Raw genomic sequence first — 25,027 nt, forward strand, 5'->3', positions numbered from 1 at the left:
GAGATGAAGGAAAGGAACATTTTATTAAACTGTGACAGCCTGATATCACAAAGCCAAAACGGAGCATGCAAAGCTGACACCGCCTCTTAAAGATAATCACCAATCCCACCTTAAGATGAATATTTGATATCAAGAAAAGACACAGCGCTGTGGGATGTAGCGTCATAATCAATATGACAACCTGGTTTTGATAATAAAGGAAGTGTGTGTGGGATTTTTTTTTCTTATTCGGAGTGCCAGCTTTTTTTTTTTTTAACCTCAGTTGAAGGTGACATAAATCACTTTCTTAGTGAGAGCTCACATTCCACCTTGAGAGCACCTAGTCCCATTTTTATCAGTATTAATGGTTGTCCCCTTACTTAGCCAAAGCTATTTCACACTTGGTTAAGTGCGGTATGAGAACGTCTCCTCGGCTGTATATTTAGCTTGGCCTTCCTAAATATTTTCAAGATCCCTAATCACTAAGCAAAAGCTACCATGTGCACTAACACACAATGAAAGCTCACAAAACTAATTCATTCTTGTTTCCTCTATTGAGCATTTCTCGGCTAAAGCACCACGATGCCTGTGGTGAGGTTGTCTGTGAATCCTAATTGGTAAATGTTTAATAATGTTGAGCAGCTTTGACTGCGTTTTATGTTCTGGTCTCACTCGCTTACGCACATACAAATCCACACAAACCCAAAGGCGGTCTGATGTCGGCTAGGGATGGGTATTGATAAGATTTTCACGATTCCGATTCCATTTTCGATTCTGTTTAACGATTCGATTCTTTATCGATTCTCTTATCGATTCTTTTTAAAAAAGGAGAACACTAAGTTCAATTAGCTTAGAACTTTGTTTTATATCTTCTCTTTGAACAAGATAGAAATTTAGGAGTAACATGGCCTTACAAACCCAACAGTGAGATCTTAAGAGATCCACAGCCTACGGCTCTTCAATGGGTGTCACAGGGTCCCCAGAAAAAAAATTTGTAAATGTAAAATAATAAAATAAATATTCTTATAGCAATAACAAAGTATAACATAAATTATTCAGTAGCAATTACACAAGAATATCCAGTAATGTCCCTGCCTACAATTAAACACATTCACTTACCTAAAATTGGGGGCATCTGCTGTGGCAAATGGGTTCAAGCCTTTTACCACAAACTTAGTCACTGTTCGGTGACATTCGTCTATCCTGGCCTGAAAGGAGACGCTACCGGTAGACTGCAGCGAGAACTGCCAGCATCTGAGCCAGCCAGACTCTGTCAGTCTCTCTCATCACGGTCACCTAAATGCACAGTAATGGTTTTGTAATAAGGCAGATCGCGCTAACATAATATGCACTGTTAGTTGATTATTTACCTGCCGCATTAACGGAAGAGGACGTGCAAACGTTACCGCTGCTGCTGGGTTGAGATTCACGAGTCCGGAGCGGAATTAAAAACACGACATTCATTTAAGGTTATCACGTGTTTTGTGAGCAAATGCTTTTGCATATTCGTAGTGTTTCCTCCCTTAAATGAAATATCTACTTTGCAAGTATTGCAAGTTGCCCTGTTGTCATCCTTTCTCGTAAAGTATAACCAAACTTTTGAGCGTTTGAGCTGCTTACGCGCCGTGTTTCCTGCCAGGTAAATGACGCTCCGCAACGTGGTGACGTCATTCGGGGCGACTGGAATCGATAAAGGAATCGTTTGCAAAAATGGCAAACAATTCCAAGGAATTGAAACAGTGGGAACCGGTTCTCAACAAGAACCGGTTTTCGATACCCATCCCTAATGTCGGCCCTCTTAAAAACCATCGCCTTCCAGTGATGCTTAAAACGACGAAGCGACTTTTACAAAAGGGCACAGGACTCATGGATTGGACTCTTAATAAAACACTTCTAAGAGAGCCGGTTCACAGACAAAGTTGAACCAGATTTCACAGAAAAGCCTTAAAATTAGACTTCCCAGGGCAGAAGCTTTGCTGGTTAGCTATTGTTAAACTTCCACGAAGCTAGTCTTCATCCCTCACCCCATGTGGCCTCAACAGAAGCACAATTTCTCCCCCCCCCCCCCCCCCCTGTACTTCCACACACTGAGGGAATGTGGGTCAATATCCACATTGCTTCCTGTCTTCCTTTTAACCCTCAAAATGCTTATCCTCCTTTTACACCTGGCTCGCTCACATTCACATAGATCCAGAAAAAAGAAAGAAAAAACACAAACAAGTGAGCACAGTTATCTCATGCACATGTGCCCACACCTCCATACGCACAGACACAGACAAAGGTGGGTTCTGCACCAGGTGGAAGCATTTAACATTCAATACCCATTCCTAAATGGAAAATTCTGGTTGGCGATCTAGCCATACAGGGAGTGCAGAATTATTAGGCAAATGAGTATTTTGTCCACATCATCCTCTTCATGCATGTTGTCTTACTCCAAGCTGTATAGGCTCGAAAGCCTACTACCAATTAAGCATATTAGGTGATGTGCATCTCTGTAATGAGAAAGGGTGTGGTCTAATGACATCAACACCCTATATCAGGTGTGCATAATTATTAGGCAACGTCCTTTCCTTTGGCAATATGGGTAAAAAAAAAGGACTTGACAGGCTCAGAAAAGTCAAAAATAGTGAGATATCTTGCAGAGGGATGCAGCAGTCTCAAAATTGCAAAGCTTCTGAAGCATGATCATCGAACAATCAAGCGTTTCATTCAAAATAGTCAACAGGGTCGCAAGAAGCGTGTGGAAAAACCAAGGCGCAAAATAACTGCCCATGAACTGAGAAAAGTCAAGCGTGCAGCTGCCAAGATGCCACTTGCCACCAGTTTGGCCATATTTCAGAGCTGCAACATCACTGGAGTGCCCAAAAGCACAAGGTGTGCAATACTCAGAGACATGGCCAAGGTAAGAAAGGCTGAAAGATGACCACCACTGAACAAGACACACAAGCTGAAACGTCAACACTGGGCCAAGAAATATCTCAAGACTGGTTTTTCTAAGGTTTTATGGACTGATGAAATGAGAGTGAGTCTTGATGGGCCAGATGGATGGGCCCGTGGCTGGATTGGTAAAGGGCAGAGAGCTCCAGTCCGACTCAGACGCCAGCAAGGTGGAGGTGGAGTACTGGTTTGGGCTGGTATCATCAAGGATGAGCTTGTGGGGCCTTTTCGGGTTGAGGATGGAGTCAAGCTCAACTCCCAGTCCTACTGCCAGTTTCTGGAAGACACCTTCTTCAAGCAGTGGTACAGGAAGAAGTCTGCATCCTTCAAGAAAAACATGATTTTCATGCAGGACAATGCTCCATCACACGCGTCCAAGTACTCCACAGCGTGGCTGGCAAGAAAGGGTATAAAAGAAGAAAAACTAATGACATGGCCACCTTGTTCACCTGATCTGAACCCCATTGAGAACCTGTGGTCCATCATCAAATGTGAGATTTACAAGGAGGGAAAACAGTACACCTCTCTGAACAGTGTCTGGGAGGCTGTGGTTGCTGCTGCACGCAATGTTGATGGTGAACAGATCAAAACACTGACAGAATCCATGGATGGCAGGCTTTTGAGTGTCCTTGCAAAGAAAGGTGGCTATATTGGTCGCTGATTTGGTTTTGTTTTGTTTTTGAATGTCAGAAATGTATATTTGTGAATGTGGAGATGTTATATTGGTTTCACTGGTGAAAATAAATAATTGAAATGGGTATATATTTGTTTTTTGTTAAGTTGCCTAATAATTATGCACAGTAATAGTCACCTGCACACACAGATATCCCCCTAAAATAGCTAAAACTAAAAACAAACTAAAAACTACTTCCAAAAATATTCAGCTTTGATATTAATGAGTTTTTTGGGTTCATTGAGAACATGGTTGTTGTTCAATAATAAAATTATTCCTCAAAAATACAACTTGCCTAATAATTCTGCACTCCCTGTAGCTAGTGGGGGCAGTATGTGCATATAGTTTACTTATTGTCTAGAAAATATGGAACTTTGCTTTCATAAAAAAAAAACATAAATAATAAAGAAAAAAAACTGTATTTCATAGAGAAAAAGTGTAAAAAGGGTTAAAATTTTAAACATTGACATGGTTGAAGCACAAAAACATATTTGTGTGAAAGTCACGCCTGTAACACTAACATATTGCAATAAAAATCCTTAAAATATAACAAAGAGAAACACAATAGTTCCAAATAACTGGAGATTCTTTTCCTTAGAAACTTCTTAAGGGCTTATCTGTCGTACTTTTCTTTAACTGTATCGTTACTGTTAAGGTGCTGGTGCATTACTGTGGCCTGATTCAGCCCGTTAACCACTATTATAACAGCCTGCAGTATATTCTGTGTAGCACACTCAAACACACTAGCCTTAAGATATATCTTCCTGAATTCCTTATAATACTCTTTAAATCTAACAATGCATGAAATAGAGTTTGTTGGTCCATTCATGGCCGTGAGATTTGCCCAAAAATTCTATTTGACTTTGACAAATTCTGTGCTGCACAGGAACAGCATGCAGCATTATTCTGGGGGGAAAAAGGGGGTGGGGTGGGGAGGGAGTCTCAGAACAATTGACTGCAGATAATTACAAAAGCAAACACATTTGGTGGCCATATAGGCCTAAAGTATTTCTAATTTCACAGATGTGATCAACCTTACCGGGAGTCTTTTCTCGCTCCCTGTATGTGGTGAATTGCCTGACTCCTCCTGGATGTCTATGACAGCAATGATGAAGTGTTAAACAGGTTTCTGCTCCACACTTTGTCACTCTGCTGTCTATATGATCCTGAGAGTCTCCTAGGTAGTGGCAGAGAGCTTGCAGCACAGCACTGGACCATGAAAGTGCCAAGTTTGCCCTTAAAGCTGCTGGTATACCCTTGAGAAAACACTCTGACCTGAGTAATTTTAAGGTTTAAAATTCGACTCCAGCAAGGGCAGAGGTGGTGTTAATACAATGATGACAAACATTACTTTGACAGGAATAATGAGTAACAGCTCTGTAGCAGGAATATTGAATGTCAAAGCTTCAACCAGCAATAAGCGCTATTGTTGACTATGTTGAACCCAACTGTTCATTTGCCATGAAGGTCAATTGAAAACATTTAATGGAACTGTTAGGCTCTCCTCCTTCTCTGCCAAGAGCCTACTAACATTACCTTTAAGTGCGACTGCAGGTGTAATCTGTCAAATGGGTCCCTCACAGTGAGTCATTGGCTGAGCGCACCGATTCCGCCCAGACCTCTGAAAAAGCCCGTGATTAAATGGGAAGTATGACATAACTCTTGTTTAATGGTAGAAAAACAGCAGCGAGTGTTGGCATACAGCCTGACCCACGGATCATAAATTCTAGTTCCGCACAGATGCTTCTTGTAAAAGGTCAGTATGACTTTGAATCATTTTACTTATAAAAATTAAAAAGCAGAAGAGGCTAAAGCATTGTTTTCATTTGTTTGCATAGCCCCACGCGTAGCATTTGTCAATGCAAGCCTGAGGTTGTTATCAAAGCTTGGTAAAAAAATATGGAAAGAAAATCAATGCAGTTGATCTTTAGGGAAGCGTCACTCCTTATCAATGTGCAGCATTGCACGTGTCTGCAGGCCAGCTCGCCGCATGCAAATCGGCTGAACGAAACAATCAACACAATGCATTAGGACACGGGCTTGTCATAAACTTCACCCAAGGGTGTGATAAAAAAGCTTTTTATTTTCCAAAGAAATATAATTTCTGAAATATTACAGCCAGTGGATCATCATCAAAGTAATCATACTGGAGGAGACCACACACACGGGCTGCGTCCGTCCTTTCACAATTTCCACCCTTTGTTGCTGTGATTAGAGAGCGCTGCAAGATAGGAAAAGATGATTTTGAGGGAGGAAGGTTGCACTGAAAACAGGGGGCGAAGCTGATGTTCCTTGCACCTCTCAATGCACCTTGACAAATATCACTAAGCGTCAGTTGTCTATACAATACGACAAAGTCAAAGTCACTGTTTGCCTGACGTCCGTGCCTTTAAGAAAAAGTCGAGCAAAGCATATGACACAAAATCGACATTGCCTAGGGTCCTACTCAGCACAACCAAAGCGGGACAACAACTCAGTGACTTATTGGGAATGATCGACTTTTCCCTTAGAGGATGCAATGAATAATTCTCTTTTACCAGGAGAGGAGGAAGAAAAAAAAAAAGTCCCCCAGGGTATTGAACCAAATCGTCTTTTCTCTCTTCATTAGGAAAAAAAAACGTCTACAAAGTCTTATCAGCATTCTGCATTCTCCACCATTGGAGCTCAGATAATTGATTATGCTTAGGAGGTTCACTATTGGATATGGTGTGCCTTAGTAGTGGAAAGAGATATAGCAGTAAATTAAGTTTACCTTCCCAGGGCACAGTGAGACAGATTCACTGACCTCAAAGGACGCAGTAAAATTGAAATTACATTATAGGGAAAAAGTTTCATTCAGAAGCATTATCCCAATTTGCCACACTGCTTCCTCATATTTCCTCCTTTAAATGACAGATTTATGAAGTGAGTTTTCTTGTCATCTACATAAACTACGTTTTATTGACTCAACTAATACTGCTATACTAAAGCTACTGTTTTACTGTCCAAATAAAAGCATGTAACACTTGCAACTTTTCCCCTACTTTTGCTTTCCAATTAAACAGTTTTTTGCCCTTCAATCCAAAGCACATTTACAACAAGAAGCAATTAAACCAGGCAGTAAACCAGGCAGTTGAGAAATGGCTCTCTGAGTCGCGGCCACGTCAGCTTGTGCAACCATATGAATTACCAGGTGCGTTTCATTCAGCTCCAACTGGTTTGCCAAATGCGGTGCTGGATTTATCTTCTTTTGTTTGGGCTGAACTGTTTGTCTATCGCTTTGTTCCCTCTGATTCAAAACTCAAGTAAAAGAAGATAAAACTGTTGTTCTCGCTCAGGCAGTGCCCTTTAAAAGGAGCAGAGTTTTTCTTAAGGTTAGAGCTCACAAAATCATTAACTGACCTTCCCTTTGCCTCCTTCTGCCAGAGTACTTATAGTTGCTCTCTGAAGAGTGTCAAGCTCTGTGCGCTGTACGCGAGAGGTGTTGACAGGAAAAGCCTCCGGTTTTGTCTAGAGCACAATAAACACAACAATCTGCCATGCTCAAAGTAAAAAGCTTCAACTGAAAGGGTGTAATTTCACTTCTTTCATTCTTTAAGGCACAACAAAACTACATCTGGTGAAGCAGTGGAGTTAAAGTCATATTAGAATCAGAAGACGATTCAGCGGGTTTGTGGCTGTGGTAGTTGGAATGGCATCTCTGTTAATGTTACAGATAACAGTTTTTTTTAATCTTCATGATTTGGTTAATATTTTTTTCATGTGAAAACAAAAGAAAGTCACCCACAAAGTCAGATGCAAAAACATTTCATGCGGGAACTTGATATCAAGAAGAACTGCATGTATTGTTATTCAGTCTAGTCTAGGTGAGATTTATGCAACTGCCTGAGTCGTATTAGCGAGAGTCAGAGAGACTCATTTCATGGGTCTTTGTCGGGAAATGTTCTATCGCTCCATCTGGGTTGAGGGAAAGTTGTCGAACCAAGCGAAGGAGTTTATCCATTTCAGAATGGTATTTCTCAGAGTGATGGGAAGGTGAAGCACGATACGGACAGGGGAGATTGCTGCAGCACTAACGCGGCTGTTGCACCAGACTGTTTTGGTGAAGAGAGAGTTGCGCCAGAAGGCAAAGCTTTTGATTTACTAGTTGATCTACATTTCAGCCCTTGCTCATGGCCATGAGCTCTGGGTAGTGTCCAAACGAAAGAGATCCATAGAGTGACTTGGCTGCGCCCTGCCTTAGAGATGGATGAGGAGCTTAAACAGTGGTTTCAGAGGACATTTGTCAGTGAAACTTCTGGTGCCAGTTGGACTCGTTAGTAAAGATATCATACTATGAATTGACAAAACTATGTTAATAATAAATGTAAAATCATTTTTCCCCTTGAATTGCTAGTGGCAGAATCTGTACTGTTCTCAAATACTCTAAGGATTCTTTGTAATTTATGCCATGCTTAATTTAGCATTACTGCTTACTGTTCACTCTCAGGCGAATCACATTCAAACTAGGAGCAAATTCTTTAGTCCAATGAAATCTTAATCGGGTTTGTTTTTACCTTTAGTTTCTTTTGCCTGGCAGACGTAAACACGGATATTGTATTCGGGTGCAGTGTGGTCTCGGTTTGGTCCTAGATACAACTCTAAAGAAGTTAATTTGAGGCAAAAACATGATTCAGCCTAAGCATCACACAATCTTTTAGCTCCATTGAGTGGGAGTGTTTTGTATTTTAGGATTCAGCAGAGCACACAAACTGTAGCATTTGTGGTGTAGTGATAGAAGCTAGCCGGAGAATGAATGCGGTCTAACAAGAAATGTCTCTTTCAGCAATATATACACTGGTTTACACTACAGGAATTCCTGCCTTTACTTCTTTGCTGCCTCTCCAGACACATCTGAACAATAGGCCAACTTTTTCAACTAAGGGGAAAATGCTCCAAGTTTACAAACTCATCAGTTACTTTATATCAAAGCGAAGTGTGTTCACTGTATTTTTACCTGTACATCATTTTTTTAAATAAATTATGCAATGCAATTGAGCACAAAGAACCTACAGTGAACAAGAGACAACACCTTGAGTTAAACAGCTACTATTTCCTGTATTATGCAAAAAAGGGCACAAAAAGACCACACCATATTACAAATGATTAATGATTCCATTATACAAAAGAAATACAAGTTTTTCTTGGAGCATTGCAAAAACAGCTCCTCTGCTACATTTCTGGAAAAAAAAATAAAGAAAAGGAAAGTGTTTGCTGAACGTGTGGTCAAACAAACCACTTAAAATCTTCTCTTAGTGTTAATGTCCCCCATAAAACAACCAGGGACACTTGCTCCACGTGAAAATGTATGTTCAGGCAAACAAAATAAACTGCCCACTCTCTCTGATTACTGTAGAACATGGGCAACCATCTCAGAACACTATCTTGGATACTGGCTGAGAAACTGTGGGTTCATTTAAGGCCTCCCGAGAAAGTTGAGACTTTTCCAAGTTGGTTTATAACAAAAACCTCCAATAAAAACATCTGAACTGCAGCTTCTTTTCTTTACAGTCGGATACATCCTCTGTTCATGAATGTTTCTTTTATCACAGTCCACAGAGGGACCTTGGGAGATGAAGGGGCAATTAAGGAAATAAATAAGAGCCTGTACAGACACTTAGCTTGATCAAGACCAAGCATTAAATAATTACTGTAATTCACTTAGGTTTCTTTTAAGCTGTGTAACGATTTTCCCTGTTTCCCTCCTGCATAAAATTGATCTGATGAGGAGGACTAAACAAACGACCTCTAAATTAATTGGGATTCTCTTTGCGCGAAAGTAGTGCATCTATCTGTGAAGGAATTGTAGCAAAGCTTTTAAAGAAGAAGATAGAACATCGCAAATTAAAAAGAAAGAACATTCTGAAAAGGCTGCTGCCAGCTTTGCATCAGCCAGCATTGAGAAATGTAATGGAATCGAAGGTCAGTGATACATTGAAAGAAGCATAGCCACCAAGTGAATTGGAATATCACCTTGTCCTGCTCTTCAAAGAGAGTAACAAAGAGAATAAGAAGAAAGACGGCGGGGAAAAAAATGTTCATGCACACACATTTATCTCCCAGCTCTGTTTTACGGCATCAGTGTTGAGGTCAGTGAGCTGTAAAATAGACCACATGTGGGGAAGGGATGAAAGAAATAAAGAAAAGAAAGATACTACAACCAGCAAAACCTAAGGTGGACATCACAGGACATGATACAAAGTTAATCTCGACAGCTCTGGCCAAGCAAGTTTAGGGGCCAAATCCTCTCAGAATCAAATCACATTATCTTTCTAACGTGGCTGACGATCCCCATCCATCTTCCAGAGGCAGAGGCGAAGCCACGAAGTGCACAGCAATCACCGCGACGTACTATTCTATCCATCTCCTACTCCTGGTTGTGGATCAAAGAACCTGTGCTCCCTTTGAAGTGGAGGGGTTGTTCGCTCAGGGAGGAAGGTATGCTTCTTTCAATAGGGTAATGAATCACATTCTTCCTCTAATTATCTCTCTGCACGAAGGGAAATTGCAAAAACATCATTGGTCCTCTGGCTTTCTTTCTCCAGCAATGATGGCAAATGTGAGCACAGCGTTTCTGCAGGTGTTTGACTTCAGTCCATGGCGCTACAGCTCTGCCTGCTCTGTTAATGTGCAGCGGAGGAAGAAAACCCACAGACGGCATTAACCCTAAACCAAGAGTGATGTTCGTGACTAACGGAGAGACAACACTGACATGTAATCATCATCAAACCAGAAATGATACATTGCAGAACCTCTAATAATAAAATAATTAAAGGCAAATTTCCATGCAAAGCCAAGTCTTTCATTTATAAGATAACTTCGCATAATGATGGAACCGGAGTTTGTGGGGGCTGATGCTACACATACTAATAGAGCAATTAGAGAGAGATAATTTCCAGATGAGCACCACTAATACAGTAAATACACTGTTATTAAAGGTAATTACAGCTTTAAAGGAGCAGGACCGTTGATCATCCTCCCACAACATGAGATCGATCTTGCCTTAAGACAACATGTGTATATGTACAAGCAGCAAAATGATTAGAGGCAACCGCGCGACCAAAACAATTCCTCTGTTTTTTTTTGTGTGTGTTTCATAAATGACTACAATAAATATTTGATTAGTTCCTTGAGACTTCCTGCATGTACTGCAGTATATTGCTCTATTTTTTATTATTATTAACTTTTAATTTATTTGCCACTTAAAGAACATTAATTTGTCAAATTAATGTAGTAATATGAACAAAATGCATTGCATAATGTTGTTTCTAGCTGCACATTATGCTTGTAGCAACACCCCTTATTTATTTTTTAAAAAAATTCATAACATCCAACATTAAACTCAACTTATTGTAACTGCACTCTGTAAAGTGTATGTACTCTACAGGTATGTTGCACTACTCTTTATCTGTACTATGTTAAAATACATGTCTGATAACTACAATATGATGCAACGTGAAAAGGATTGTGCATGTATTTTCACACTGTATACATAATTGCAGACTGCCTTTGAAGTTCACTTAACTGTTTTCATGTAAAAACTGTACACAGTAGCAGGCAGCTACCTTTAGCCAAACAGACCGAGTCATAATTTATCTGACCAAAGAAAAATGTTAGCAAATACCTGGTAAAAGGCTAAATTAGTTGCTAATGGATCAGGCTATTTTCTTACTGGTTGCTCGCTCAAAAAAGAGAGAGAAAATCCGACAATATTCACCAGGTGGTAAGATGCAAAGAACTCTGAATGAATGCTGATGTTGTTTCATGTTTGTATGTGTTTCTATTTCAACTGAATTAGTGAGACAAAGGTCAGTGTTTTGTTGTTTTGCAGCTGTTAGCTCCTGTTTTATATTGTGCATGTTTCTTTCTTTTGTTTCTTTCTTTCTGTGAATGTGAAATTAAGTTTGTGTTTCTCTGGTTTCTTGAAACTTGCAACTTGACTATAATTCAATGTTGACTTTTTTTTTTTATTAGTTAAAAGTTAAAATCCCATATTTGCAACCCAATGGAGACCGTGGAAGAGGACAGATTTATCTGTAATTGAGCAATTTAAATGAAGACTGTTCTCTTTGTTATCTTTTCAGGGACAAGGACCATATCACTGTGCTCTTGCACATGAAAGTATAAAACGCTTAAGAGAACATAACAGCAAAATGACCACCAGTAAAGAACAGATCAGAAAACAAAGGTAGGTTGCAAAGTGGCTTGCATATGTAACAGGAGTTGTAGATAGAGTATGTAAGCAACTTACAGTACAATTTCTATCTGAGATTTACCAACTGGATGCACTGAAGGGCATGAAGCTGAACTTTCAGCTGATATTGCCAGGCATTGAGTTCAACTGTTATCAGGTGATCTACCTCGACTGGAAGCTGAGCTTGACTTCGTGGCCTGCCTGAACTAACACTGCGGTCAATATTGCTGTCAAGTGAAACAAGATACAGGCACCATCAGTCACATGAATCCTAAGCTGACTAGAGCCCCTTTGGGGCCACAATTTCCTAGTTTCTTTCCTTTAAAACATCTTTTATCAGCATATCAGTGAAAGCACAACATTTTCTCAAAGTCAGTCAGCTCACCACCAATATAATATGTAGACTACATCTGCTTAATGTCCAAGGGCCTTTGGAGGCTTGGTAATCTTCATACAAATCAAATTTTTGGTTGTGAGATAAAGTTTGACCTCTACTTTGCAATAGCTTGGATGACTTACTTGATTCATAACCCAACTGCACAGACCAGAAGTGAGAGAAACTGCTGCCAGCTGCCCCTTAACGGTCTGTCATTCCTGAAATATAGCTTCTCCTTTTCTCTTCTTCATACTTTGCTGCTCTTTCCATCTTTTCATCCTGGGTTCATTGTCAAAATTCAGATCTATGTTTCACAAGAGATGATCTGCTCAGCAGGTGTCCAGAGAGGCTGACTGGGTCCTGGACGGGGCTGATAAACAATAAGGAAAAAGTTATGGACAGAGACCTTCTCATTTATGACTGCAGTCCTCGACAGCACATATATAGCATTCCTATAGAGAAGGCAGCCTGAATTGGCACCTGTACACAGGCCACAGCTATACAGGCTTCCTCTGTGATGTGTTTGGACAATAATTCAGTATTTGTGGCCTTAGATATGGCCTTATGAGAGGATATAGCAGAGAGATTTCATAAACTTTCCACTGTCTGCTGGGCAAATGTAACTGTAATTCATATGGGCAAAGAAGGTCAGTCTGTGCTGACACAAAACAGCCCTGTGCAAAAACAGAAAACCCAGCAAAGGAACAATAGCTTGTCACATTTTCGTGGTTTATGGCTTGATTCTCTCTCTGTCATATTGTCTGGATTTGTCTTTGAAATATGAAGCGGATAATACAGTCTTGTAAAAATGTTTTTCAAGAGGTGACTTTGGCGTGGAAGCAACATGTCCTTAAAGCAACATTTCTCAAAGGAGATGGCAAAATAATTTATCAAATTAAAACAAAGCAGAAGCCTTCAGCAAATGCCTCTCGTTTACGGCCGTTTCCTCCAAGCCAAGAAAATCTAACATGGTATTAAAAAGTGTCACACATTTCTAGGGATAAGAAGGTTTTAAAGAAAGCCGACTGCCCCCCAGTTGTGCTTTCTAAAATAAAGAGATAGTGAGGCTGCACAGATGGACAGAGACTGTCATTTTGAATTAGCCTTCAGAATGTTGAGTGACAGCACAGTTCGGTGTGCACCTGCATCAACTCCACTGGCGTTCGGTGGCAGATGGACAGAAAGGTGGTTAAGGAGACAGCTTCAATCTCATCCAGTTCAATGAAGTCAGACATTTCTGTGGGGATTGCTCTTTTTATTTGCAACCAATTCCAATCTTCTACTTTGATCATACAGTAACGAAACCATCACCTTCAATAACACGAAATTGGAAAATGGTAATAGTCGTTTAAAAAAAATGGGTGTACCAGTATGAGATTTTCAGGGCCGATATCAATTACTTGCAATATAGAACAATGACTAATATTTTAAGCTGCCATGTAAACTTTCATTTTAATATTAATATGGGGGAGAATCTGAAAAATTTGAAGTGTTCAATGAATGTTTCAGCAGCAGACTAATCATTTAAAATTGTTATTGGCAAAGTGACTGCTTCACCCACTGTCTGGGAACCAGTTTTGTTCTTTCACACAGAGAAACTCAGCAACCTGGCAATGGGCTGGGACAAAGGTGGTGTCGGTAACAACATTTGTCAAATCAGCCTGTTGGTAATCTCTTCTCTTGTCAGCAGTCATTTCTCTTCTAAAACTGAAAAATACAGTTTGAAAACTTCTGAAAAAGCAATCTCAGCTTTTTGCTCCTTCTCCAGGTTTGTTTTTTGAGCCCTCATGGGGCAGTAATGAGTGCCATTATGGCTTGGTGCACCAGAATGAGGGCAAATGAAATATTGTTATCATGGAAACAGGTCATAACAACTGTGACTTATCCTGAACATCTTGGGGGGAAAGGCATCTTTACCTTTGCTTTTGCCTTTTGCCTGTGCTGCAGCATGTCTCTGACTATATATCAACTGGGGACGTATAACCAGTCAGATAACATAGAATCATTCAGAGAAAGGTGCCTAAATCACTGCTAGAGGAGTGCGTTTTAATTTAATATGACAGTTATATAATCATATCAGACAAGTACTCATTTTGGTAGCTGGGAACACAAATACTGGATCTGATAATCAGCAGGGGTGATAATTGATGAATCCCTAATGTGCAAAGTATATGGCTACCCGGTAATACTGTCAAAATCATCATCAGACACAAAGCAACTGGATCTCTTTTGTTCTTTCAGTCATGCAGCAAGGATTCGCCCTTCATCAGATTTCACTGGCAGCAAAAATTATTTCTTTGTAATTTCGAATCATTTGCAGCTGAAACCAAAGACAAATTACATTGAAATACAAATTGCTTAACATCTGTGTTCTCCGGCCTTGCTTTGCCTGGAAATTCTTACTTTTGTCTGGGGGATAGAGCAGGTGATGAGGCGAAAAGAGACACAGCCTGCAGCTCCTCCTTCGGGAAATGGTTTCTCCAAGGTTGCTTCCTAGCAAATAGCGAGAGAGGTTGGCAAGAATTGAGATGCTAATAAAGATTAAAAAAGGAAACAGTGACAGTGGACTGACTTTTTGCTGCACTTACTATTTAAGCTAATAACCTCTATACATCTTCCAGATGAGTAAATGTTTCTAACAATGTGAATTGTCTTATCTAATGCAACTAGTGCTAACTATTTTCTTCAAATAAAACTAAGACAGATTTGTCGATGATCTATTTTTATTACAAAACTAAGTAAAAAAAGAATTATTTCAAGATTACTACTGACTGTTGTTATTACCTCATAATTGTCAGAGTAAAGACAGATAACAGATAAGTTAACTATGGCAAGGTCTTATTCAGTGACCTGCAAATTGATCTGCATGATCTATCACCATTAGCAAGCTCTTTACACTCAGTTACATCATGTGTCTGCCAGTAACGTTGCCTGACAATAATGTTTCTTATGTGTGTGTGTGTGTGTGTGTGTGTGTGTGTGTGTGTGTGTGCGCCCTGAGGGGAGGGGGGGGGGGGAACAAATCTACAAATTACAGTGAGAAGACGGGAAAACAAAACCATTTTTACTAGGAAGCGTTTATTAAAATGCAGCACGGGTTATTTTGGTAGCCAGTAAGTGTTAAAAAAGTGACAATTTAATGTTAAATACATGCGTAACTGACAGGGACAAAAAACTGCAATGTCATAATAGACCACCAGGGCAGAGTAGGGTGATTATTTAAAAAACAAAACAAAATACTAATACTACTACTACTTCTAATAATATTAACAATAAGTCCTCACGGTAAAAAAACACATTTAAAGAATGTCCTCTTTTCCTACACCTTAGGGCACTTTCTTGAATCTATATAATGACTTTTGCCCAGCTCCCTCCAATCATATCCTCTGTGTGATTCAGCTCTCTTTGTTGTGCATCCTTCATGCTCCATCGTCCTGCTTCAGCCAGATTTTTTTAAGCACTTGCAGCTGTCTAAGCAGTAAGACGTACTGGGAGATGTATTGTGTGTTATGGCTTGGGAACAAATGCATTTTAGGAATGCATCATCGCTACTGCATTTCTACTTGCCTCCAAATATAAAGACTAACATCTGATTAATGTAGTTTTACAATCAAACTACACACATCATGCAAATCTGTATAAATTCTAATTTTTAACAGTGGAAAAGCAGATCTTTATCAAAACTGCACAATGATGCAGTGGTTCCCTCACAGGAAGAAAGGCCTGGGTTCAAATTAGGGGTGGGTTTTGATTATCGATTTATCGATTAAAATCGATTCTGGCTTGGATAACGTGATATCGATTCATTTAAATCCTGAATTGATTTTTTAATATAAATTTATTTTGCCCGAAATGCCAGAATCTCAGGTTAAACCTCACAAAATTTCAACAACCACCAAACAGCTAAAGCAGTAAATGAGAGCAGGTACACGGATTCTGCACAAAGACATAAACACACAGCGTGGACCCACCGATGGATCAGAATCAGTGAGATGTCGCCTTTCTCACCCGATGGCACGGACACGGTCGGGGCTGAAACCCAACATCTCACTGATTCTGATGCTTTTTGCACTAGACTCAGAAGCTGCAGGTTTTATCTCTCTCCAAACAATATTGACTGAACCAGCAGCAAAAGAAGATCCAAACTACGCTTCACATAAACATCGTCATGAATTCCCTCTGACTTTTGCTGTTTTGCTTTCACCACGATAAAATCACACTTCATGCACAGCTCTCTCTCTCTGTCTCTGTCTCTGTCTCTCTCTCTCAGTACTTCAAGAACAGTTTCCCGTCTAAAAACAGTAACTTGCTTACTCTCCCCCTGTCTCTCTGGCCTCCTCCAATAGTCCAAAGACATGCATGTCAGGTTAATTGGTGATTCCATATTGGCCTTGTGTGTGTGAAAGGCTCTCTGTGTTAGCCCTGCAGTAGACTTGTTACCTGCTCATGGTGTACCCTTCTCCTCTTTGTCTGACAATAGGGGTAGAGTCCAGTGCCCGATGCAAACCTAAACTGGATACCGTGAAGAATAGATGGAAGGATGAATGGAGAGAACCAAGATAAATTGGTCCACAGAGAGGTCCAGCTTCATTGTTCATGGGTCTCATCTATAAAATCAATATCTGACAAATGACTTAAAAAGAAAAAAGAACAACAGTAGTGTTAATTTTCCATTATTCACAGATTACCCTGGACCCCAAATCACACTAATATGCATGTGCATAGCTGTTACACTAGATCTCATTTTATGTATGTCTTGAAGCTCCACAGAGAGGTTTTTTACAGCTATCTTCTTTGGGTTTGCATGTTTTCCCTATTTTTACAGTAGCATCTAATCTCACAGCACCAAACATTCCTTATATGACTAAACTGGCAGTCAGTAGCATGTTCTTCTTCTGTTTTTGTTGTTTAAAGGTAGCTGGCAAACAACTTACCACCGCTGCCACTTTCTGACAGTAGTAGCACATTACATTTTACCGAGCACTGGTAAAAACAAGGAAAAGTATATTTTAAGACAAAAAAATTAATAAATAAAGAGTTTATAACTAGTAGTTATTTGCAAACTTCGACTTCAGCCATGTTGCTAACTGCTTATCTAATCATGGTTGAGGCTGCAGCTTATCCCAGCTGACACTGGGTGAGAGGCATGGCGCTGGACATCCTGCCTGACCATTAGATGCTTAATACAGAGAGGGCACAGACTGTGATGTGTTGTGAAGCCTTTTTTCAAAAGCACCAGGTAAAGCTGCAACAAGTCTATTCACAACCATCTCAAATCGTCTGCTGGGAGTGTGGTGAGGTTTTTTTGTTTGTTTTGGGTTTTTTTTTTAAGAAGAATTGGATTGTTCCCAGTAAATACTGGGTAGAATTATTGAATCAAAGTCCAGAAACTTGCTACTGTCAACATTAGATTTGGCAGAAGTGAGTTACCTGCTGGTTGTGTAAGGTTATCATGGTTTTGGATGCATATGAGTTAAAACCTTTTCACATAGAAATTAACATGTGCTATGCTGAATGCTAGGTTGAGCAAATGGCCCCAAATTTGTGTTGCACTGGCTACTGCAACTATATACCACTTTCAAGCATTCATGGCTTGGCTTTTATGTGTATGCACTACTTCCTATCATTCTGGATTTCCATTGGTCCTGCAAATGTATATCAAGCCAGCCATGGTTGGAGTTAAACTGCACTAAAGGCTTTGCTATTGTCATGGTCCGGAGTCTGCGACTCCGTGTTTTTGTTTAGTTTATTAATATTCTGTGGTTTTGGTCGCCTTGGGTGTTTGTACTCCTCTGTTTCTTGGTTCATGTTCCTATGTTCTGTGTCCCCCAGTCTGTGTTAAGTTGGTGGGTTATGTCATTGCGTGTATGTGTTTCCTGTTTTATTGTGACGGTCTGCGTCTTATGTGAGTGTTTTCAATTTGCCTCCCTAGTCTCGTCACGTAATCACTCCCAGCTGTGTTCCCCACCTGTGTGTAATCTCCCTGTGTTCTCTGAGTGTATTTTAGTTGTGTCTTCTGTCATGGTAGTCGCTGGTTCGCCTGTGTTGTTTCCCCTCGGTCTCCCTGCGTCTCTCCGTATGTATTTCCCTGGACCTCCCTGCATCCTCGTTTCTGGTTTGTCTTGTTAGTTTACCCAGTTTAGGTTTCCAGTTTCATGTTTTGCCACCATTGCTGTTTGTACTTACCCACCTCTGTAAATAAACACTCACCTGCACCAGAGCTGCCGCCTTTTTGGTCCTTTCTACAACTCTACACGGCTTGCCCCGGCAAACCGTGACAGCTATAGTGAAAAAACATTTTATATGTGGAAGGCCCTTTGGGGTTATCCAAGCCTATGATGAACTTTGCCTCTCTGTCTTTTTATGCTACCTAGTTTTGTCCTGTGACCACACACTCCCACTCCACTCTTTGGCTTTGTGCGTTAATCCAATATTTAGTCAACCAAAAAATGCATGTTGATTCTTTTTAGTGTCCTCTATCACTGCTGTGAGCTCATCTTCCAGAAGTTTTGTTGTTCTCTTGTGGTCCATGGCTATTCCTGACTAAGCCTTCATTTGTGCTAGCATGATGTAAGGGGGGAAATCACAAGGCATGCTCCATAAATTAAAGTCATAGATGAGATGCTTAAAACCTACTTAAGCAAGATTGTTGCTATTTTAATGCCTAGTAAGCACGCCACTGAGAAAGATATTCTAATTAAGCTAAAATATACATGTAAAGGCATTTCTATAAAAGAGGGACCTGATAGAGATGAGACTAGTCTGTGGGACATGAGATGTGTTTTGGCATTTGACTGCTGAGTAATAAGGCTAAATGCCAACAGGCTTTATTAAGGCAGAACCTAGGCTGAGATTTCAGCTTTGGGCATATATACCATTGTGGCAGATTGCAATGAATCACCCCCTCAAATCCCTATCTCACCCCCTCCAGTCTTGTTTTTCACAACAACATGACTGCCAAGGCATCAACCCACCCGAGCTGCTGCACCTTTCTTCTCTTCTGACATAAATTGGCTAAAAAACAAACTACTTCATGGATGTTTTTTCTGTGCCCTCACACACATGCACAAAAACAACCCTCCGCCCCAAATACAAAATCTAATCCTATTTGACTGTGCCATTTTTGGGGACCTGTGGCAGGGCGAGGAAAGCAGTAAGCTGCTCTTGTCTTAAGGGCAGCATGTGGAGAGCAAGACACATTAATCACAAGGGCACAAGGAAGGAGCGTGAGAGAAAAGATTGGAGTGTGAGGTGGGTGGTTGAAAGGTTGTATTGGCAGAAATTACCATCACTGTTGTTGTCTCGCACGCTGCAGGCACCTGCGACCAAGATGGAACTGAATTACTATTTGTCCACGCAACGTCGGGTTGAGGGTAATCACATCACAGCGGTTCTGTTTAATGAAAACATGCAAGTGATAAGCAAAAACTCCCACAAGATGCGTCCATGAAGATGCAAAACAGTTTTCTGCCAGTTCATTGTTTTGTGCATCAACAGTCATGACTTCAGCTGCTCGCAAATGCTAATGAAATTGGCTTTAAATTTGTAATGGCAAGTGAATCCTGAGAGACCAAAGCAATATTAGGGTAAACCGAGCATGTTAGAGTATTCCCTTTAGATTTAGCTGAGTTAACAGTGGAGGTTTGAGGAGCAAAAATGGGTTTTGCAAACCATGCAATAGCAACTGAGGTGTTTAAAAGGGTTTAAAATTACACTTAGATTAATGGACAAATGAACAGACATGCAGATAGGAAACAAAGAAACATGTGCCACTAAGGAAAGATACCTTCGTCTCAAGGGGAGAAAGATTTAAAAAGTCAGAATTGGCAACATTTCCCTTGGGGACTTCTAGTTGACACAAACGCCAGCCAAGGAGCGATTTAATGAAAAGTGAATTCTCTGCAGGGGATTTACCAGGTAAATTTCAAGATCAGTTTCTTTTCAGAATCAGGAATGATTTGCTGATCTGTTGATAACAAAGGGGGGATTACACATACAGCAACAACAATGCAAACATCTGCAAAATCATACCACAGTGCTGATCAAAGCTGTATTATTTAACGATTGTACAGGTAGCAAGTTAACTGAAAATATATGAGAATAACAGACTTTTCTTTCTCAGCTTTTTGATCCAATCATGATCAAGTGATCAGGATTGTGATAAAAATGATCTTTTTCCACTTTTTTCCTTTTATTATTTATCTTCTCTAAAGAAAAAACCCCCACATATGAATCAAACTGTGGTTCTGAACAGCTGTAACACTCCTATTAGTTTGCAAACCTGGATAAACTGAAGCACTGGAAAAATAGTCCCTTTCACTTCATTTATCCCTGCAGTATAGCAGGCCAGAATATCAATGATATCATTATGTTTGATGCTATTTTAAAGAAGATATAATAATTTGGAATACTGGCTGCACAGGTTACCATCTACATGAGATTTTACAGTTGAAAATGATGCACCTCCGTCTCCTGCTAATTTGTCCAGTTACATTTATAGATACACGTTTCTAACTATGGCAGAGTTCCCACAGCAACAGTCAACAAGGCCATCCTGTTAAACTGGAAGGCGCAGCACTGTCACAACATCCATATACGGGAAACATGTTTTCTACCATTGAACATTTTCTTGCTAAATTTGTTTTTAATAAATGCTGAAGAACAGTTTTAATTACGGAGCTGCTTTTTGAAGGTCGCAAATAAATCGAGATACTTTCTAATTATATCTTTTTGTAATCATGTAATTTTGAATGGTTTGTTTATCTTAACAAATTTGAATGAATTTCTTTGGGTGACATGGTCTCTCCGTCTCAAGTTGAAGCACGAAAAAGGTAAAAAGAATCTGAATCTTTTGAGATATGAAACCTTTAAAGTTCTGAATACTAAAGCACTGCCTAAAATGAAGACATTAGTCCAAAACATGTTCTTTAAAAACTACCCAAAAACATTCAGCCATCTATTTTCTTAAACTTATTTTCTTAAACCCAACATGTGTACTTTGAGCCAACCACCACACCGCCATCCCATGGCAACCCAAGCCAAAACAGCTGAGGGTCTTCATCAGAAATGCTAAACTGTAGGAGTGTTTATAGTTGGGAAATTATGTTTAGCCAACTGTGTTAAGTGTAACTGGTGACACTCCAGGTATGCCCATTGTTAAACACCCTGCTTGGTCAGTGCATTTACTAATCATGCTCACATTGATAGCTTGCATACACAAGTGGGACAAGGCACTGGTTCTGACATGTGGTTTTTCTTTTGTTTTTAAATAGACAAATACATTAAATGCAGTACTTTACATTTGTTTTTGTTTGCTGCAGACCACCACTTACATCACCATGCCTCTAAGCTGTTGGTGTTTGATCTGCACTGGTCTTTATCTTTTCTTTTTTTCCCTTTCCAGTGATAAAAAGAATCTGGCAAATTCCTGTCTAAACCTATATGTTGCAATAGACCCCATGCTGATATTCAGCTAGAATACAGAAATATCCTGAGACATTAGTCTGTTAATGTAGAATTATCTAGCTGCCAAATCAGTATTTCCAAACTGTTTTATCAGTCTAAATATATTTCAGCTTTGAGTTAAAGATTTAGGAGTACGACTGTAAAGCCAATGCTTCAGTTATCTCTGTTTGCTAATGCTTACAGTCTAAACGACAGCCGTGGCACACAAACTCTGACACTTTGGTGGTATGGATGCTTTAAGTCCTGCTGATTTCCCCTCTTGACATTTAAAATCATGCAGCCATTCGTTTTAGCCCGAGGTGCTTCGCGGATCAGATGAAAGCTGTTTACAGATTTTCAAAGGTTGTTCAGAACCAAAAGAGATTGCTGAAGATGCCATTTTCCATGTGCTTTGTTCTTCTTCAAAACTCTGCTTGCAGATTTGCCAACATTTGATATCTGGCTTGAGAAAAAAATCTGAGCTATTAAGATCAGCAAATCCCACCGTATGAAAGAAACTAAATATTTTCTGTACTTGCACACAGATCACAGTGACCTGTTGTGTGTCCAGTACAAACATTTCACTAATGGGCTCTCAACTACTCTCACCATGGTGACCACATCGCTCCTGCTGAGTGTAATTCTGGTAGTTGAGTAGTCTGGCTTGATGGACTTCCTTTTTCAGCTCCTTACATGTCAAACCAGGAGAATTATGTTCTTTTTGACTTCTTTCCACCAACAGGAGCAACATTTTTCAAGAGAAACCCTTCACAGATAAAGCAAATAAATGTTAACATTTAAACACTGGAATAAGCTTGTACTTTAATGTCATTGTGCTTGTAATGGAGTGATAAATTCCGAGCATAAACATCAGAGAGACAGCAAACGGTTGCAGTCAGAGCAAATGCAGAATGGAATAAAAGCACGCCTTGATGCAAGATGAGGGAAACATGTGAGATGGTCAAAAGGCTCTTGGGCCATGAAACATTTAATTTCCAACATTTCGTGTTTTTTCCCACATCAAACCACTCTCACCAAAAACCATCTATTCCCTTTTCAGTAGGAGCCTCACTCAATACCCCCTGCCTTGCAGTAGCCATGCAAAACTGGGACCATCTGTAGCTTCAGTAATGATGATGGCAGAGAATCCTAGAAAGGCTTTGAAAGCCTTCTCTTTGACTTTGGTGGGCCAAGATTAGCAATCAGGATCCAACTGCTGCTCTTGGAGCATTGCAGTAGCTTTGAAACCTCAAAGGAGCAAAAGAGGGAGTGTCGCTTGTAATCCTCTTGCATCTGGTTTTCTACATTTCTATCTCTGTTACCACATGATAACTTTATAGAAGTCAGAGCAGTCGCTACTCTCTTGATACATGGTAATAATTTTTTTTTTACTATACATGCAACATATTTAAGTCAAGGCAGTCAACAAAGCCCAATTTTATTTTAAAAACATAAATAATGCATTAATGGAAATGTTCTACTGACCCTCAGCTCCAACAATTCAGTTGAAGGACACTTGAAATGAATCAAGCAAAGAATCTCTAGTCTTCATTTCTTCCCAGGACGGGTCCTGAAACCGCAAGGTGATTTGGCAGATTGATGTTCACAGTTTTCTTGGCTTGTGGTAACTTCTAACTCATTTTAATGATGTATTACTGTGTCTCTCAGGTATGGATGAACATGAGGATGTACTCTTTCTCCATAGACTAGTGTGCAGGTAAGTGCCCACAGGTTTCACAGTTTCAGTCCAGGTGGGTTTCATTGGTGTGCAAGACTGGGTTTGGCAGGTTTCTCCAAAGGTAAAGCAAGTAGGCACACCAAGAAAGAATCTGTGATAACTGAGGTAAGTATTGAGCATATTTCAACAACAAGAAAACAAGCTTTCATTGCTACGAGGCCTGAGTCTCATTACCGCTCAGTATTGCTCAACAATCCAGCAAGGAATTGAGAGGATGACCAAGGTTATATACTGCAGATGAATATACCGGTAAGTAGAATCAGGTTTAACCCAGACAGACACGATAGACAGAGAAAGCAAATGGGGGAGAGAGAAGGTGGGTCAGGACCTGAGAGGACGGGGGAACTATGACAGGTTTATCGTTTCTCTTTGATCAGGGCTCTGACATGCTTTGTGTGTAGGTGCGAGTGCCTGATATGAGCTGTACAAGTGTACAAGTGATTTGACAGCTGTTTCTGAAAATCTGAGATGCTTTTATGAAAAGTTTCTCTTTTTTTCACCTAATTATGAGAACAAATAAATTTGTGATGCTTTTACATTTCAAAAGCAAAACGTCTGAATAATTCACTAGGGATCGGGATTTTGGACACAACAAATCTTTCATGTTTTGAAAAATGTGTAAAATATTGATGTTCTCCTTGAATCTATGCACAGTCAGAATCCAACAGGAGACATAAATCATGCGCAGAGTTTTCTTCTATTTACAATGCAAAGCAATTTAACGAGAAGTCTTTTTTTTTTTTTGCCACGCATTCATTTACTTTGAAAATGTGTCAGGATGAGCTATTGTGCAATCAAACATCTTTTCTCTGAGATTTACCCCGCTTCCTACCACTTAGTTAAAATGTGCATTTACATTGGATCACATATCTATTAATTTTTTTTTTTTTTAAGAAGCAGCAAATATTTGCCATGTTTTCAGATGTAAAGAACTGAATCAATGTTTTCTCAGTGTATTATAAGATCTACAGCTTGCCAAAATTAAACTGGAAACTTTTCTTATGTCTATTTTTTTTTAACATTTTTTAAGACATGTATTTATTTGAACTAATCGGCTAATGTTTTATTACAGTTCTTTTGCCATTTACCAAATTTATAAATACAAAAAATCAGTAGTAGAAGAGTTTGAGGCCTAGCTGTTTTACTTTCATCTGCTACTCCTTCACTAGGATTTGCTACTTTGGATAGATCCACATATTTGATCTGGCACTTTCAGCCTTCCTGATGCAATCCTTCCAGGGACCACAACACTCATAGGTCATGACAGTTTGGATTATGATTGTTATAATTTAATATCTTTCTCTGACACAGATTTAGTTTCCATTTATAGCAGGATAGTAAACATGGCCACATGGATATGTGTACATATGTGCATCCACTATGTCCACTCTCTCACGCTTATCCATTTCAGGGTCGCAAGGGGACTGGTGCCTATCCCAGCTACCTGGACAGATTACCAGTCAGACAGACAACCATCCATACCACACTTACACCTATGGGCAATTTACTATCACCAATTAACCTAACCCCACTGTGGGAGGAAGCCAGAGTAGCCGAAGAGAACCCACACACCACACAGGCTCTAACAAGATGGTGGATTCGAACCAGGACCTTCTTGCTGTGAGACAATAATACTAAGCACCGCCCCACCAGCATGCACTGTGTGAG

Source organism: Astatotilapia calliptera, chromosome 9 (genome assembly GCF_964374335.1).
Source record: "Astatotilapia calliptera chromosome 9, fAstCal68.1, whole genome shotgun sequence".
Lineage (NCBI taxonomy): Eukaryota > Metazoa > Chordata > Actinopteri > Cichliformes > Cichlidae > Astatotilapia > Astatotilapia calliptera.